Source organism: Taudactylus pleione, unplaced genomic scaffold (assembly GCF_031769625.1).
Source record: "Taudactylus pleione unplaced genomic scaffold, aTauple2 ptg000016l, whole genome shotgun sequence".
In the NCBI taxonomy this organism is placed as follows: domain Eukaryota; kingdom Metazoa; phylum Chordata; class Amphibia; order Anura; family Myobatrachidae; genus Taudactylus; species Taudactylus pleione.
In genome coordinates this window covers 4,318,802-4,337,716 of record NW_028284418.1, presented here as the reverse complement: position 1 = coordinate 4,337,716, position 18,915 = coordinate 4,318,802, and positions in this window count along the sequence as shown.

Sequence of the window (18,915 nt, the reverse complement as noted above, 5' to 3'; positions counted from 1 at the left end):
CAGGTTTACAAGTAAGGATGTAAATACACATGGCACAGAGAGAGGAACCATCATTCCAAGTCCAGCCTTTAGTACCACAATTCTTCTAAATTGTTAATATTATTCGTTTATTACCTACCCTACAACATGACCCCTTCCACCAGGTACAAAATACTCTACTCCTGGACTTCCCACCTAATTTATAATTGCAGTAACCTGTGCTGAACTAGGTAATTCATGAGATGGGTGTTTCAACTTTCAACACAGGTGGCTGCATTCATAAATTAAGAAGGAAATCCAGGAGCAGAGCCTTGTACCTGGTGGAAGGGGTCATGATGGAGGAGCTGTTATTATTATTATTATTATTATTATTATTATTATTATTATTATTTTCTCCTAAATACTGCTTTCTTTAGCTTCATTTATGTTTTAAATTAATAATGAAAGTGAGAGGACATCTATACTGTCTTCATTCCATATATAACTTTTGTGTGTTTCATGGTTTTTCATTACATAATTACATTGGTTAAAATACTCCTACTGTATAAGGGCTGTTACCCACCACAGCCATTAAAACACTGTGCCTGACTCAATGAAAGAGCAAAGGATGCAGGCAGCCACATGTGAAAATCTACATCATGCATTGCATTCAGCAAGGTTTGTTTGGACGCTGCTTGTTCAATTTTAGTGCAGCCATTTACAGTTATCACATTTTGAAAAGTAAATTCATTTCTATGAAAAAAATGCACAATGTATGTGCCCACTAGGGATTAGCACATGCAGTTTAATGAGCATTTTGCTATATATTTAACCTTTCAATCCAGTGGCCCATTTGTTCTAAACTGAAATGATGTTTTAATGGATACTCAGTGAATCTTTATTGATGCGAGATCAAAGAAAAGTGTCTTGGGATTTTGATTACTGGTAACCAATCACATTGCAGCTTGCATAGGAAACCACTAATTGTCTTAGTGGAATGGGTATGAAGTCCAGATACCGGCAGCCTGAAGGGAGAAGATCTCGACAGGGCAGGTAAGTACCCTATCCCTCCCCCAGACTCTAACCTCCCCCCCTAGTGCCTAACCCCCCCTTACTGCACCCTAAACCTAACCATCCAGAGGGGGTGCCTAACCCTAACCTCCCTCCAAGGGTGCCTAACCCATCCAGGGGGGGTGCCTAACCCTAACCTCCCTCCAGGGGTGCCTAACCCTCCCCCCTAGGGGTGCCTAACCCTAACCTCTGGGCGCTCTGATTTTTCTTTATTCTTTTCTTCTGTTCTGTGACTCCCCAATGTGTATTAGAGTTTTATAAATTGCTCATCCATTCTTCCCTTCTATGTCTTACTTCCATGTATTGCTTCTCTTGCATACTGTAACCTATGTGGTGCGCCCATGATGGCTGCCTCGCTTGGTACCTATGTGGGTATGATAAATATAATCCATGGAATGTATGACCAGAAATGGCTGCCTCATATCGTTATTATGTTCATGGTTTTCTGCAAATCTAGTCTTCTGGTTTCTGTATATTCTGTAAAGCTAAACCTCTGCATTATGTCCATGATTTCTGCAAATCTTTGCAGCATTTTGGAGAAAAGCACTGTATAACTAAAATGATTATTTTTAAGCCTTGGTTGCCAACATGTTAAATCACAACCTGCAGTCAGTGGCTAAATAACTGCTGGGATGGGTCAAACTTGCTAAATGAAAAAATGCCTTCATGTCCCTCCTAGCTGCAGTTACAGTTACATGACTAATTTGTACTGAACATTTTGTTACCAAGATGCTCCTTTCCATCCCCATTGCAAAATGATAGGAAATTAAAAGGTACTATCATCTCCTTCCCTAAAATCCTTTTAAGAAGCGTATGTCTCCAGCAAGACAGAAGAAAAGGCATGTGTTGGGCAGATAAATAGCAGTTATTGTGAGGAAATCATATAACGTGCTTGACCATACCCTATGGCAGATGTTAATAAAATATAAGAGCTGGTGTAGTACACAAATGAATAGTGTTTGTATTACGTTGATTGAAAGGATAGTGTTTACCACAATTAGCCATTCTACAGTTCTACAAATTATCCCCCCCACCACCACCACAACCCCCCTTTTTTGTACCGGTCCGCACTAGACTTACTTAAACCGACGGCGCTACATCTCTGATTGGCGGACAGGGAGGGTTTCTGGGTACTCAGAAACCCCCCCTATGTACGTGCATGGGCTACATGGCAGTCTGTGCACAGGGCACACAGTGACATTGGTGTGAGGGGTGGGTGAAGGTGCTGCTCCCACCAGTCTGTATAATGCTACTGGTCACGTTGGCCACTCCCATGACAAGGCCCCTATGCAAAGCAATACAACTTGAACACCTCAAATAAATATAATTTTGGCAGAAGCAATTTCATTGTGGACGAAGCCGTGGGCAACAGTTAGTAACTATAATAAATATGTCTCTTCTGTCTTACTGATGCTTATGCTCTTACCTTTTGTCTCTCTTCTTTCCTCCTTCCATTTGTCTTCATAAGGGTCTTTATTTAAATCACACAGTGTACTCTGCACTAATGTCATTGCACAGTCCCCTATAACTACTTAACAGGCTCATTTATTATGTAATTCACAATAAAGGCGGAAAAAAGAAGCATCTCGTATACTGTGTAACAGACAGGTGTTGCAGCCCTGAGCACTGTATACTACTTAACTGACATACTGTGTAGGAAACACTATAAATTTCCTTTAACTGCTAAACCCCTCGTGAATAAAAGAGGTTGCAAAATACTATATAATAGTCTTGCAAAATCAGGAGTGTATTTATTTTCACACTGTCTATGATTCTGTCATGGTAACACTTCAGAGCATGACCTCTAGCCCTTGTTTCCTTACTTGTGAAAATCTTTGTAATGTACGTATTAGGTCCATGTTTTATATTTTCTACTATTTTGCAGCAATAACTCGAAACCACTTAATGTATATTTCTCCCCATGTGACAAAATGCTGTGTATTTCCATGAAATTTTGGGGGGAAATGTATTTTTGCGTGGTTTACTTCACATGGGTAAAGTTCCAACTCTTTGAGAAAATGATCTGTAAAGCAGTGTATAAAACATTTACAGTCCTAGAAAAGTAAACCACATTGAGTTTATAAAGTAATTTGCTCGTGAAACACAACATTGACTAAAGAGCTTGAAAGACCTCATGGCTATATACAATTACCCCTTACTTCCACATTAGAGACATCGTGTCAAACTGTCCTTCTCCTGCATATTGTGACTGGAAATATAATTTCATCAAGAGAAGAGAAAATTTTCCATTTTTACAGTAGGAATTTTATTTTGTGGTGAGAGATGGAAAGTAGAATATTATTTTGTGTAGCAATAGGAAAACCTAAGAAGACAATGTCGTATAAGGACAGTTTAGATGCTAATCTTATAAGATACAAAGGTCAGCCACCCAGAATACAGATTCGTCCTTAAAAGTTAAAACATGAACATTTGGAAACTGGTTTCCATAACCTGTGGTTTTATGACTGCCTGTTTTTGCAGAGATGCCAGGAAGGAAAACATTTTTAAGAGTTTGATGTAATGGAAGTACTTAAAGACCCTGAAGAGAGCTCAAGCAGACTGGGCTAACTGTGGGTAAGGGCGAGTAGCAAATTGGTGTAAATTCAGCCTGTGATGGTGATCTTTGAACTTAGATGGTGATCTTTGAACTTTCATTGCTGTGTTTGGTGAGTGTATCTCTTCTCCACTGGGATAATCTGACTTCTAAATATGACATCACAGCAAAGTTCTATAAGCATATGGTAGCATCGCCGCTGCATCCCAAGACGCATCGTAATGCTAACGGCGTACAACGCTGAATCAGGCCCTATGTCAATTATAATCGTGATGTTGAATGGTATGAAATTTGGCTTAGAAACCCCAATATTGTCAGCAAGCAGATGGTCATTAAAATGACAGTATCCTCGAATTATTATTATCATATATTTCTTAGTTGGTCGTAACAAATAATTTATTTATGTATAAGAAAATGGTTACATGACAGTGATTACTAATAGTCATTCCTCTATTCCAGTGATGCTCAACCTGGGGTACTAGTACTCGCTGTGACATCCGGGGGTTACTTGAAAAATTTGATGTAATTAACAGATAGGAAAGGCCAACCAGGTGATAATTAGATACATTGGGAAACCGTGTACTTGGGATCATGCATCATGGTAGGACCCTGATACCACAATGAAATAATAGTCTATCCCTGTAAAAAAAACAATTACAATTAGATTTTTTTTCAAAATCTGTAATATGTGATAAACAAACAAACAAAAGCAGCTGGGGTTACACTGGCTGTTTTGTTTAACTTCACCCCTGGCAACATGGGGGAGGAGGGGGGAGTACCTGCTGGAAATTAGAGGTACTCTAGTCCATCTGTATATCTGTCTGTCTCTATATGGGACCCTGTATTTGTGTGCATGTGTATCTATGACCCAACCTGTATGTGTATATACGTGTGTGACCTTGCCTGTATGTATGTGTGTCTCTATATGTATTCCAGTCGGCATGTATGTGTCTCTATTAGGGGTGAGCGGGTTCGGATTTCTGAAATCCGAACCCCCCCGATCCGAGGCAGATCCGAGTCAGGCTCGACTTTTCCCGCCTGACTCGGATCTGAAATCGAGGCAAAACGTCATCATCCCGCCTTCCGAGACTCGCGGGTTTTGGATCCTATATAAGGTACCCGCGTCGGTGCCATTTTCTCACTCGGCTGTGGACAGTGAAGAGGGAGGGTGGGTGTTAGGGCTGGCTGGGCTGTGTAGTGTAGTGTAGAGCAGAGTAGTGTTGTGCTGTGCTGTGCTGTGCTGCGCTGTGCTGCTGTTGTCCACTACTTCAAAGTCCATAGGGGCTGGCTGTGTTGTGCTGTGCTGCTGTTGTTAATAGGGGCTGTGTCCACTACTTCAAAGTCCATAGGGGCTGGCTGGACTCTGTTGTGCAGTCAGTTCTCCATAGGGGCTGTGTCCACTCCAAAGTCCTGTGCAGTGTCCCAGTCCTAAAGGGGTGCTGTAGTGTTGTCCAGGGGGTGCTCTGTCCATCAGGGGTGCTCCCCCCAAGTGCTAAAAAAATAATATTTTTTGTGTGTTTGTGAATTGTGTGCGCAGTAGCCGCACGTGCATCAACAAAGTAGTGCCAAGCATGCGCCTGTGTCATAAGTAAAGGGCCGGCTGGCTTGACCGTTAAAGGGTGCTGTAACCCCCAAAGTACACTCCAGTCCAAACCAAATAAAAAAATATTTTCTGTGTTTGTGTGCGCTTTAGCCGCACGTATATATCAATATAACATAAATGGAGGACCAAACTTTCTCCGATAAAAATAAAATAGGGAAAGATCAAGAACCACTTCCTCCTAGTGCTGTTGCTGCTGCTGAGAGTTGTTCATCATCCCAGAGAGGAAGTAGGAACATCACTAAACAATTGACCCTCCAACAGTCCCTAGCGATGAGGATGAAGTACGACAGCAGTCATCCTGAAGCAAAACGTATAACTGAGGCCTTGACTGCTATGTTGGTGTTAGACGTGCGTCCGGTATCCGCCATTAGTGCAGTGGGATTTAGACAATTGATGGAGGTAGTGTGTCCCCGGTTCCAAATCCCGTCTAGATTCCACCTGCATCCTCAAAGCAGCAGCGACAAGCGTGCGTCTGTCTGTTAAAGGATGGTGTAACCCTCAAAGTGCGCTCCACAAACAATAAAAATATTCTTCTTCTTTTTTCTGTCTTTGTGAATTGTGTGGGCTGTAGCCGCACTTGCATCCTCAAAGCAGCAGCGACAAGCGTGCGTCTGTCTGTTAAAGGGTGGTGTAACCCTCAAAGTGTGCTACACAAACAATAAAAATATTCTTCTTTTTTCTGTCTTTGTGAAATGTGTGGGCTGTAGCCGCACCTGCATCCTTAAAGCAGCAGCGACAAGCGCGCGTCTGTCTGTTAAAGGGTGGTGACACCCTCAAAGTGTGCTACACAAACAATAAAAATATTCTTCTTTTTTCTGTCTTTGTGAATTGTGTGGGCTGTAGCCGCACTTGCATCCTCAAAGCAGCAGCGACAAGCGTGCGTCTGTCTGTTAAAGGGTGGTGTAACCCTCAAAGTGCTCCAAAAAATAAAAAAATATTTTTTTAATGTGTTTGTGACTTGTGTGCGATGTAGCCGCACGTGCATCAACATAGTAGCAGCGCCAAGCGTGCGCCTGTGTCATAAGTCAAGGGCTGGTTTGGACATCTGGTCCGGACTGAAGGACGTGCCAACAATTTCTGACAAGTCTACTGTCACTGCATATGATACTGTCCTCAAAGCAGCAGCGACAAGCGTGCGTCTGTCTGTTAAAGGGTGGTGTAACTCTCAAAGTGCTCCAAAAAATAAAAAACTATTTTTTAATGTGTTTGTGACTTGTGTGCGATGTAGCCGCACGTGCATCAACATAATAGCAGCGCCAAGCGTGCGCCTGTGTCATAAGTCAAGGGCTGGTTTGGACATCTGGTCCGGACTGAAGGACTTGCCAACAATTTCTGACAAGTCTACTGTCACTGCATATGATACTGTCCTCAAAACAGCAGCGACAAGCGTGCGTCTGTCTGTTAAAGGGTGGTGTAACTCTCAAAGTGCTCCAAAAAATAAAAAACTATTTTTTTAATGTTTGTGACTTGTGTGCGATGTAGCCGCACTTGCATCCTCAAAGCAGCAGCGACAAGCGTGCGTCTGTCTGTTAAAGGGTGGTGACACCCTCAAAGTGTGCTACACAAACAATAAAAATATTCTTCTTTTTTTTTCTGTCTTTGTGAATTGTGTGGGCTGTAGCTGCACTTGCATCCTCAAAGCAGCAGCGACAAGCGTGCGTCTGTCTGTTAAAGGGTGGTGACACCCTCAAAGTGTGCTACACAAACAATAAAAATATTCTTCTTCTTTTTTCTGTCTTTGTGAATTGTGTGGGCTGTAGCCGCACTTGCATCCTCAAAGCAGCAGCGACAAGCGTGCGTCTGTCTGTTAAAGGGTGGTGTAACCCTCAAAGTGCTCCAAAAAATAAAAAAATATTTTTTTAATGTGTTTGTGACTTGTGTGCTATGTAGCCGCACGTGCATCAACATAGTAGCAGCGCCAAGCGTGCGCCTGTGTCATAAGTCAAGGGCTGGTTTGGACATCTGGTCCGGACTGAAGGACGTGCCAACAATTTCTGACAAGTCTACTGTCACTGCATATGATACTGTCCTCAAAGCAGCAGCGACAAGCGTGCATCTGTCTGTTAAAGGGTGGTGTAACTCTCAAAGTGCTCCAAAAAATAAAAAACTATTTTTTTAATGTGTTTGTGACTTGTGTGCGATGTAGCCGCACGTGCATCAACATAGTAGCAGCGCCAAGCGTGCGCCTGTGTCATAAGTCAAGGGCTGGTTTGGACATCTGGTCCGGACTGAAGGACTTGCCAACAATTTCTGACAAGTCTACTGTCACTGCATATGATACTGTCCTCAAAACAGCAGCGACAAGCGTGCGTCTGTCTGTTAAAGGGTGGTGTAACTCTCAAAGTGCTCCAAAAAATTAAAAACTATTTTTTTAATGTTTGTGACTTGTGTGCGATGTAGCCGCACTTGCATCCTCAAAGCAGCAGCGACAAGTGTGCGTCTGTCTGTTAAAGGGTGGTGACACCCTCAAAGTGTGCTACACAAACAATAAAAATATTCTTCTTTTTTTTTCTGTCTTTGTGAATTGTGTGGGCTGTAGCTGCACTTGCATCCTCAAAGCAGCAGCGACAAGCGTGCGTCTGTCTGTTAAAGGGTGGTGACACCCTCAAAGTGTGCTACACAAACAATAAAAATATTCTTCTTCTTTTTTCTGTCTTTGTGAATTGTGTGGGCTGTAGCCGCACTTGCATCCTCAAAGCAGCAGCGACAAGCGTGCGTCTGTCTGTTAAAGGGTGGTGTAACCCTCAAAGTGCGCTCCACAAACAATAAAAATATTCTTCTTTTTTTTTCTGTCTTTGTGAATTGTGTGGGCTGTAGCCGCACTTGCATCTTCAAAGCAGCAGCGACAAGCGTGCGTCTGTCTGTTAAAGGATTACATCGGTGACAGCATCCAAGTAGGCATGTCAGACAGTCCGTACCTGTACTGGCAGGAAAAAGAAGCAATTTGGAGGTCCCTGTACAAACTGGCTCTATTTTACCTGAGTTGCCCCCCCTCCAGTGTGTACTCCGAAAGAGTGTTTAGTGCAGCCGGGAACCTTGTCAGCGAAAGGCGTAGGAGGTTGTTTCCACAAAATGTGGAGAAGATGATGTTCATAAAATGAATTATCAACTCTTCCAGGGAGACCAGCCTCCAGAACGTACAGAGGGACCTGTGGTTGTGGATTCCAGCGGGGACGAATTAATACTCTGTGAGGATGAGGATGTACACAACACTGAAGAGGGTGAGGAATCAGTGGATGAGGAGGATGAGGACGACATCTTGCCTCCGTAGAGCCAGTTTGTGCAGGGACAGATTAATTGCCAGCTTGTTTTGTGGGGGCCCAAACGAACCAATCATTTCAGCCACAGTCGTGTGGCAGACCCTGGCGCTGAAATGTTTGGTTTGTTAAAGTGTGCATGTCCTGTTTATACAACATAAGGGTGGGTGGGAGGGCCCAAGGACAATTCCATCTTGCACCTCTTTTTTTTCTTTGCATTATGTATAGTTTGGGGCCTAGTTTTTCAAACTGCCATCCTGTCTGCCACTGCAGTTTCACGCCTAGATGGGTCACGTGTTTGTGCCGCCCACTCGTGTCGCTTAGCATAGTCATCCAGCTACCTTGGTGCAACCTTTTGGACATAAAAACACTATTGTGAGGTGGGAGGTGTTCAGAATAGACTGGAAATGAGTGGAAATTAAGGTTATTGAGGTTAATAATAGCATATTAGCAGAAAAACCCACAAATTCTGTGATTTTAGCTGTTTTTATGCTTTTTTTCAAAAAAATACAGATCCAAAACACAAAACCCAGAACCCAAAACACGGAAGGGTGGTTTTGGCAAAACCAATCCAGATCCAAAACACGAAGAAAGATCCAGATCCAAAACCAAAACACAAAACACGAAAAGTGGCCGGTGCACACCCCTAGTCTCTATATGTAAGCCTGTATATGTTGTGTATCTCTATATGTAGCCCTGTGCTGTGTGCTGGGCTGCAGTGGGGCCAGGGAGGCTGAGCAGCACCAGTTTCCTCTGCCTGTGGAGGGAAGGCGATCACACAGATAGCACCCCCGGCTAGGGGGCTCAAGGTGCCACCCCCCCCCCCTTTAGCAAATAATCTTTTCCTAAGAGGGGCGTGGCCACACCTCCTGCGATTAGGCCATGCCCCCAAAAGTACTGGGGCCTGGGACAGTTCTCTGTGGGCCTGGTCTCTAAATATAAGCCTGTATATGTGTGTATGGGCTCTATTTATTAACATTATTTTCACTGAAATAAAGTGAAAAAGGGTGTTTTTACAGGGCAATTGGAGTAGAATTCGTAAAATTCTACTCCAACCCCTAAGTATCACTTATTTTTAGTAAAGCAGATCGGGAAATGTGATCCGATCAGAGTTACTAAAAATAAAATATGAAAAAATATCGGGGGAAGCCCTGTTATAGTAATGCCACCTGGAGGTGGCGTTATCCAAGGTCTCCCCCGGTTACCGGCCTCCTGCCCTGCTCTAACGGGGAGAGCAGAGCCGGGAGTCGGTCCCAGTAATCAGCTGTGTGGTCTAAACAGACCACAAGCTGATACACTGCAAAAAAAAGAAAAAAAATAGTAAAAAAAAAAATTGCAGTATGGGAGATCAACTGACCGGAGGAATGGAGAACTTCACCGGAGGCTCGGAGCATGCAGGTAAGTGTAATTAAGGGAGGGGAGGTTGCGGAGGGGGGGTCGCGGGGGGTCCGTGATCGCGGGGGCGGGGCTTAGCGGCGGGTGGTAGCAGCGGCGACCGGTCGGCGCATGCGTGGGCACTTAATCACGGTATTTTTTGCGAAAATACCGTGATAAGGCTCCGAAGGGGATTTGCAGGGACAGAGCTTTATCGCAAGCTCTCTCCCTGTAAGGTATTTGTAGTAAATCCATGTGATATTGCCTGAATTCGCAATGCGAATACACGCGGTAATATCACACTACAATCTGCATTCAATATGCGGATTGTAGTAAATAGAGCCCTATATCTCTATGTGTAGCCCTGTCTGTATATGTCTCTATGGGGTCTATTTACTAATCAGTGTTAGGAAACAAGAGAGAAAAGTAATAAGAAAGTGATAAGGTGCCAAGCAGCTCCCAACTGTCATCTCACAGGCTGTGTTTGAAAAATGACAGTTGGGAGCTGATTGGCTGGCACCTTATCACTTTCTTATAACTTTTCACTCTGTCTCCTAACACTGATTAGTAAATAGACCCCTCAATATTTATCCCTGTTTGTATGTATGCGTGTTTCTCTATACAGGTATGTATCCCTGTATGTATGTACAGTATGTATTCCCAGAGCTGTAACTAGACTTTTTGATGCTCTGGGTCAGAAAGAGGCACATTCCCCCAACCCCCCTTCCCCCCTTCCCCCCCCCCGCCCTTTGTACCACTGTTATCCAGATGTCACTGGCAAATGCAGTATCCAAAGGCTGCAGTGATGATACACAATCATTATGCAGTATAACTCACCAGCTCTAGATGTAGGAGAGTGATGGAGAAGCTGCATCGGCAGCATGATTTGTCCATCAGAACAGTTGTGCACAAGCCTGGAGCCGGCAGTGTAGATCACTGACTGAAGGTATAGAAAGAGTGCTACTTGTAGTGTATATGCAGCAAATAGTAGCACAGAGAACCGTATATGTACCCAGTGCTGGCAGCTGAACTCACCAGCAAGGGTACTCGAGGTGTGCTGGTAACACTTGGGTATATAACATTTATAGAACATCTATACTTTCAGAACCATGATGCAGGAGATCAAAAAAGAAGAATCTACAAGTGAGAATGATTATAAACAGAACATTGACAGACTGCTGAACGTTGTCCCATGTGCTGCGGTGCCCTGTGTCATGGCACATGTAGCACCACTCTAGTTACGGGCCCTGCATGTTCCTGTCTGTATGTATGTGTCTCTATAGGTAACCCTGCATGTGTATATGTGTGTATCTCTATATGTATCTCTGTATGTATGTGTCTCTATACAAAATGTGCTTGTCGACAATCATAATGTCAACAAGCATTACAGGGACCCCAGAAGGCAGGTGCTATTTAAAGCATTTCACTGGTGCCGGCAGTACAGCATGTCAACATGATGGCACATTAAATGCGGAATCCCACCACCTGTCTTCCGGGGTCTACATAATGATTGTCTACATTTTGATTGTGGACAAGTCTTATATATCCCATAGTGTCTGGTTAAAGGAAGAGCAGATATAAAGATGATGTTTCATTTCTGCACCTTCGCGTGTCAACCTTTATATATAATTTATTTTTGTATGATTATTTTTATACCTGTCTGGCGCTGCACCATTTTATTGCATTTTATAAACAAAAAATGATAATGTGACAGTGAACTTAGTAAATAATGGGACAGGAAGAAGTCTGTATGGGTCACCATGAAATGATTTACTTTGGGTGGCAAAGTACAAGGGGGCATAGCGTGGGGCCTTTTAAAGGGAGCAAAATGTAAGGGGAATTGGTACAGGAAAATTGTGTAGAAGGGAGGGCAACTGCATGAAGAAGAAGGGCATTGGGGCTGTTGTGCAGAAAAGAGGGGGCATTACTGAGAGGAAAGGGGCATAAATATTTACATGGGGGTAGAAATGTATTGAAGCAAGCAGAAAATAAGACATTAATGTGATGACTGATGTGGGAATGAGTAAATAGGATGATAATCGGGAACAGGAGAGAGAGGAATGGGCAGTTAGGAGGATAATCGAGAATAGGAGAGAGAGGAATGGGTAGTTAGGAGGATAATCGAGAATAGGAGAGAGAAGAATGGGTAGTTAGGAGGATAATCGAGAATAGGAGAGAGAGGAATGGGTAGTTAGGAGGATAATCGGGAACAGAAGAGAGAAGAATGGGTAGTTAGGAGGATAATCGAGAATAGGAGAGAGAGGAATGGGTAGTTAGGAGGATAATCTAGAATAGGAGAGAGAGGAATGGGTAGTTAGGAGAATAATCGAGAATAGGAGAGAGAAGAATGGGTAGTTAGAAGGATAATCGAGAATAGGAGAGAGAGGAATGGGTAGTTAGGAGGATAATCGAGAATAGGAGAGAGAGGAATGGGTAGTTAGGAGGATAATCGAGAATAGGAGAGAGAGGAATGGGTAGTTAGGAAGATAATCGAGAATAGGAGAGAGAGGAATGGGTAGTTAGGAGGATAATTGAGAATAGGAGAGAGAGGAATGGGTAGTTAGGAGGATAATCGAGAATAGGAGAGAGAAGAGTGGGTAGTTAGGAGGATAATCGAGAATAGGAGAGAGAGGAATGGGTAGTTAGGAGGATAATCGAGAATAGGAGAGAGAGGAATGGGTAGTTAGGAGGATAATCGAGAATAGGAGAGAGAGGAATGGGTAGTTAGGAGGATAATCGGGAACAGGAGAGAGATGAATGGGTAGTTAGGAGGATAATCGAGAATAGGAGAGAGAGGAATGGGTAGTTAGGAAAGTGAATGGGAGGAAAATTAAGGTAGGAAAGGGAAAGAAGTCTGAATAACATATTGTGTAACCCTGTCTTTCAGAAATCTACTTGTTGCATAGCCAGTGTGATTGTAATGGGGTTGGAATTGGTTAGGCTTGTTTTTATAACAAGATGGCAAGCTGATGTCTGCACTGTGCAATATGGGGTGTACACTTATCCTGGGTAGTACCAATGTGTAATACAATAAAACTAGAACCCACAATTTGAATTGGGTAATGAGCCTCAATCTCAATATGCTGTACTTGTGAATTAATGCTATGTTGTGGATATCTGAGCACACCGTGTCATTCTATTCATGTACAGATGATGGCATCTACTACAGAATAATGATCATTTGCGTTCCGTTTGTATGTGCACACAACTTTAGTTGTACTAATACTGCCTATTCTGTTGGTTCCAACTACGATAGATTTGGTGCTGCCCACGTGAGGCCACTGCTAGAATTTTTTTCAAGGCCACTTTTAGTTCCCAATGCGCCCCTGGTCACCTCTCACCTGTCCAGTGCAACTCTCTGAGATAATGATTTATCTGCCTGCACCGCTCTTCCTCCTCCATTCTGACAGCTGGTTGCTGCAGGGACAGTGGTTTTGGACAAACAAAAAGATTTATCTGCCTGCACCGCTCTTCCTCCTCCATTCTGACAGCTGGTTGCTGCAGGGACAGTGGTTTTGGACAAACAAAAAGACTGTCCTCTCTATCTAGTCTAGCTGAAGTCAGAGCATGTGCACCCTGACGCTATATATAGAGATGAGTGGTTCGGTTTTTGAGAATACCGAGCTTTGGGGTTCCGAGTCTAACCGAGTCCCGGTTCGGAATCACTGTGGGTCTTTTTGCAATTCGGAACTCGGATTTAAAAGAATCAGAGTGTTAATGCATATGCTGCCCCTGTAAAACTACTATGCTCATGGGGCCGGCTCAAGGGAAGGGGGGGCTGATCAGTGTAACACCTCCCCCAGCTCTGCCCACAACCATTGGCCATGTCCGTATAGCAGCACAGCTGCAGCGGCACATCGTTCAGTGAGAGGAGACTGCTGCAGCAGTCTCTGCTCTATCACTGCCCAATGTGTTGCTGCGGGTGTGCTGGTATACAGGCTCAGCCAGCAGTAGTGGGCAGAGCAGTCGCTGACCCCGGCCCCCACCTGGCCCCTCCAGCCGGCCCGGGCCCGAATAATTGGTACCCAGCCCCACTCTCAGTGCTCCTAATTTTGCTGCCCAAGCAAAATTTTTTAGAAAAATTGCTGAGATAAAGGATTTTTATAACCAAAGTAATTACCAATAAAGATTCAGCCTTATCGCAGGAGACAGGGGCTTATTGATAAATAGGTTCCTTGGTCTAGGAACAATTTCTCATGTGTCCATTGTACTACTGTTGGTTCCAGAAATATTAATGTGATAAACTTGCACAAGCCTCTTCTATTTATATCTAAACTCAACATGTCTTGAAACTTGAAAAAAAAGGCAAAATATCGTCATTTTTGCCAGTATCCTGGTTTTTGTTTCATCCTCACAGTGTGATGTGTGTCTTATAAATTGAAATTAGAAATGTTTTCCCAGAATATTATGAAAAATTAGTCCCAGGTGTTTGTACCATTTCATCAAATCATGATCACAATAACTTTGACGTTTATAGTATTCAGACCAGAATTCAGCTTTTCATCATTTACAGGACAGAAATCGTAAAAAGGAACATTCAGGATGGTTTTAATGTTTTGAAAGAAAACAGTTCATTTCATAACCTTAGCTGTAATGTCGTGTTTTCAAGAAAGTCACATGATTCACAATTTCATAACTGTCTGTGAGGATATTGCAGATTAAGGGAAATCAAGAAGTGACATCCAACGGCAGTGTTTTTCTTCACATTCTTATTGCATTCAGATCATATTGGAGAGCAACATGTCAAAGAAAGGCTACAAAATTGTTAGGCAAAATTAGGGAAAATTAGAGACCAGTGGCGGATGTACTACCTCATGTTTGTGGGGTTATACCTGTGTTTGTGGGGTTATATCTGACAGAGATAGCTTTCTTTTGATAGATGATGAAATCAGGAAATGTCTACTTGTGATAATTGTCAGTGCAGGTGTTTGTTACCTTCTCCTGCCAGTGAGTCAAGTCATCTTAAGCTGGGCATCCACTATACAATTTTCTGTGAGATATCTTTCCAATCTGGCTGGTTGGAATAAAAACCTGGTAATGTATGGGAGCAAATAACAATAGAAATTTGCTCCCAAAACTAGAAAATGGACAAGATTTTCCTTCTCACCAGACAGATATCTGACAGATAATTGTAGAGTGTATGCCCAGTATTAGTAGTACAAGTGTTTACTATGAGACTTGTGAGGTTTGAGATTCAAATGGAGATAAAGTGAACGGAGATAAAGTACCAGCCAACCAGCTCCTGTAATTTTTCAAACACAGCCTATGACATGGCAGTTAGGAGCTGGTTGGCTGGTACTTTATCTCTGTTGACTTTATCTCCATCCAAGGCTTAGTAACTAGACCCCATAACTTGATAGATTATACTGAATGAACTATTAGCATGTACTATACACAGTATATAGGCCACTGTAGTATCGCTATTGTCTGCAGGCTATGGGGGAGATGTATCACAGCTTGGAAAGAGATAAAGTGGAGAGAGATAAAGTACCAACCAATCAGCTTCTAGCTGTCATTTTACAGGCTGTCCTTATTCAATGACAGAAGCTGATTGGTTGTTACTTTATCTCTCTCCATTTTATCTCTCTCCAAGCTTTTACTACATCTCCCCCTATGTCTTCTCTAATGGTTGGTCAAGCCTCTGGTGGCCTGCCATACACCTATGGTCCCCTAGAACTGTATTCTCCTGGTGGGCTTTTCATTCCTCAGTCTGACACTGCTGGAGATTAACATTTGGAGATATGATTAATAGACACTACTTTGCTTCTTTTTATCGAAGAGATAGAAGGTCTGTCGTCCATTATTACAACCTAATAACTGTACAGCACTGCCTTTGCTGTATCTGCATTGCCAAAACTTGTATCTTTTACTTGGTTGCCCATAAATTAAAAAGCAAAAAACTGCACATTTTTAGAACTAGTATTTAGGCGCTAGTCGAGAAATGTGCAAAAAGATATATTACTAATAGCAGCAGCCACCAGGTGAGTTGTGTAACTCACTAAAACCAATCTATGAAAGGCCACTAAACTAAATAAAACCAAAAGGTGATTATTTTAGTATAAGTTTAGTATAAGTATAAATATTATAAGTGCTGTTAGATGTCAGTTACAAAATATCTAGTGGCATATACTGTACATTTATTTTACACTTTAATGCATATTTTCGAATGCACACTAAATGCACTTAATATTATAAGCAGTCTTTTAAAGATATAGGTGGAGACTAGTAGACTTTTTTGAATGTATTTTTGTGAACTAACGGTGTTACTTATTCTTAGATGTGTAGAAACATACACAAACGCAAAGGACAACTTTACCTCTAATCAAGGGTGAAGTTAGACTTTCTTCTCCCAGGACAAAGATTGAGGTGTCTATTTACTAAGCAGTGTTAGGAGACAGAGTGAAAAGTGATAAGAAAGTGATATGGTGCCAGCCAATCAGCTCCCAACTGTCATTTTTCAAACACAGCCTGTGAGAGGACAGTTGGGAGCTGATTAGCTGGCACCTTATCACTTTTGTACATTTAGTCAATTTAAAAATTGCTGCCAGATGATAGAGTGTAGGTAATTCCACTCCTTCAACTACTAGAGAACTAAATGTACTATATGTTGTGCCTACCATACCATTGAATTAGTCAGATGTATATGATTTTATTCTGTAATTAGGTCTGATGGCCTGCACAATGTGGGGGTGATTCAGAGGTGGACACAGTTGCAGTACCGACTGCATCTTTTGGCACAGCCACTACTGAGTCTTTATGATAATGCTGCAGCCGATGGGCATCCTTTTGAGCTATCCACTGGCCACAGCACGATTCTGACGATGTGCTTACAAAAACGCATTACCATCAGCGCACATGCCCTCCGCCCTCCAGTTACCAGCCAGAAACTCCCCTTCAAAATTGCTGGCTATCCATGCCATATGGATCTGCATCTCTGTGCAGTAACCATTGGTGCGCATGCCCATTGCCTCTCTGATACCTGCACAAAGGGAAAACATTGGACACTTGCACCCAAAACTTTCGCTGCGTTCATCTCTGAATCACCTCCTGTATGTGATTATTGTGTGATAACTGTAATATGATATGTATTGATTATGATTATGTGGTATGTTCCTAATGAGACGGAAGAGTACCAAATAATATTTAATACAGAAATAGTTTATTTTGACCGTAGAAAGCTAAGCCAGGGTCTGATGCACCTGGCAAATTCTAACTTTCCAATAAAGAACATAAGTAGCCATTTATTTTTTTCCCTTTTATCTTAATTGACTTTTCATGCAATATTATTACTTCCAATGTACCTTATTCAAAATTAAAATAAAATTTATAGATTTCCTGTAATGACATGTTATGGATCTCTGACACCTATAGTTAGCATTAACATAAGTTTTAATATGTGTACTACATTTTATTTTTCAGGTTTTAGTTATAATCAGTAAGTGGATCACTTTCTCAGTTTACCCCAACCAAAATGTCGACTAAAAGCAAGTCCAAGAAAGTTGTAGCACCCTCAAAGTGGAACAGAAATATAGATGATCCATACAAGATTCCTGGGAGATATTTATTTCACAATGCAGGCAATTGTACAATCTCAGTGCATACTGCTCAACAGGGAGATGTCCCTTTCGGAATTGGTATGCAATACCGGCTGTCGGTATGCCTCCTGTCAAAATACCGTCAGAGGCATCCTGATGGTTGGTACCCTGACAGGGGTCGGGTAAGTATATGTACCCTTCCCCCTTCTCCTCCTAACCATAACCCTCCATTCTTATAGCCTAACCCTAACTCAATCCCACACCTAACCCTCCCCGTTAGGGCCTAAACCTAAGTCCCCCCCCTTCATGCCTAAACCTAACCCTCCCCATAGTGGTGCCTAACCCTAACCCTCCCCCCTAGGGGTGCCTAACCCTAACCTCCCCCAAAAACCTAACCCTAAACCCCGTTACACTGCCTAAATCTAACACCCCCCCCCCCTTGCCGCTAACAGCTAAGGGCGCCCCGGTCTTACCTAGTTCAGGCAGGCGTCCTTCTGGATTCCTGCATCTGAATTAAGATAAGCGTCAGTATTTCGATGCCTATCTTAAGTCATGTGTCGGACTTTCAGCGTCGGGATTCAGACCGGCGGCATGCTGTCAGCCGGTCTGATAGCAACATCCCGTTCCTTTCGTATGTATATACCAAACAAGCCTACTAAATATAGCATAAAACTCGTCATGATGTGTGATGCCAATACAAAGTATTTGGTGGATGCAAGCCTATACAAAGGTACAAAGACACATGGACTACCACTAGGCATATACTACATTACTAAGCTTAGAAAAACAATCCATGATTACTACAGACAATTGGTTTACATCTGTCTGTGCCATTAGTGAAGAAGCTTCTTGAAGACCCTTACAAGCTAACACTACTTGGATGGAGACCGCGGCCCGGAAGTCACATTGGTTCCCCATACACTTCGCGGCACAGTCTCCTCGCCAGTCCGGCGAGTTGAGCGTGCAACTGCCCAGGGACCCGTGTCCTCGCGGACCGTGTGACCTTGCGGGATTGCGGCACCATATGTAGGGGGCATCCCAAGGAGCACTGCGGGGACCACGCCAGTGCGTGCACCGCCAGCACTCATAGGAATAGAGATTGGAGTCGGAGGATCCAGAGGAACGAGGACAATGAAGAACAGAAGAAAGATAATGCCTCACCGGGACATTTTAACATTGACTAATACATTGACTTTATGTGTTGATCCACAGATATGGATATTATCAATTGACTGTTTGACTTTTCTGGCTTGCCAGTACCAGAGGTTAGGGACGCCTACCTCCGGTTAGTCTCCCATTAACTCCCCCAATCCCTTATACATCAACACTGCTTCTCAATCTACACCCAGCCCCCTTTCCCCCTGAGTGATATACTTACCTTGTCAGTTCCTTTTTTAAAGCACTGTGACTTAAATAAATAAAAAAGGGTTACATTTACTATTCATGGCTTAATATTTTTTACATTGTTTGCATTTCACTCCTTTATATTCTTTGTAGGAGTTATCCAACCACAATTCCATTATAGACCAATTGTTACCCACCACCAGGACACATTTCCTCTAA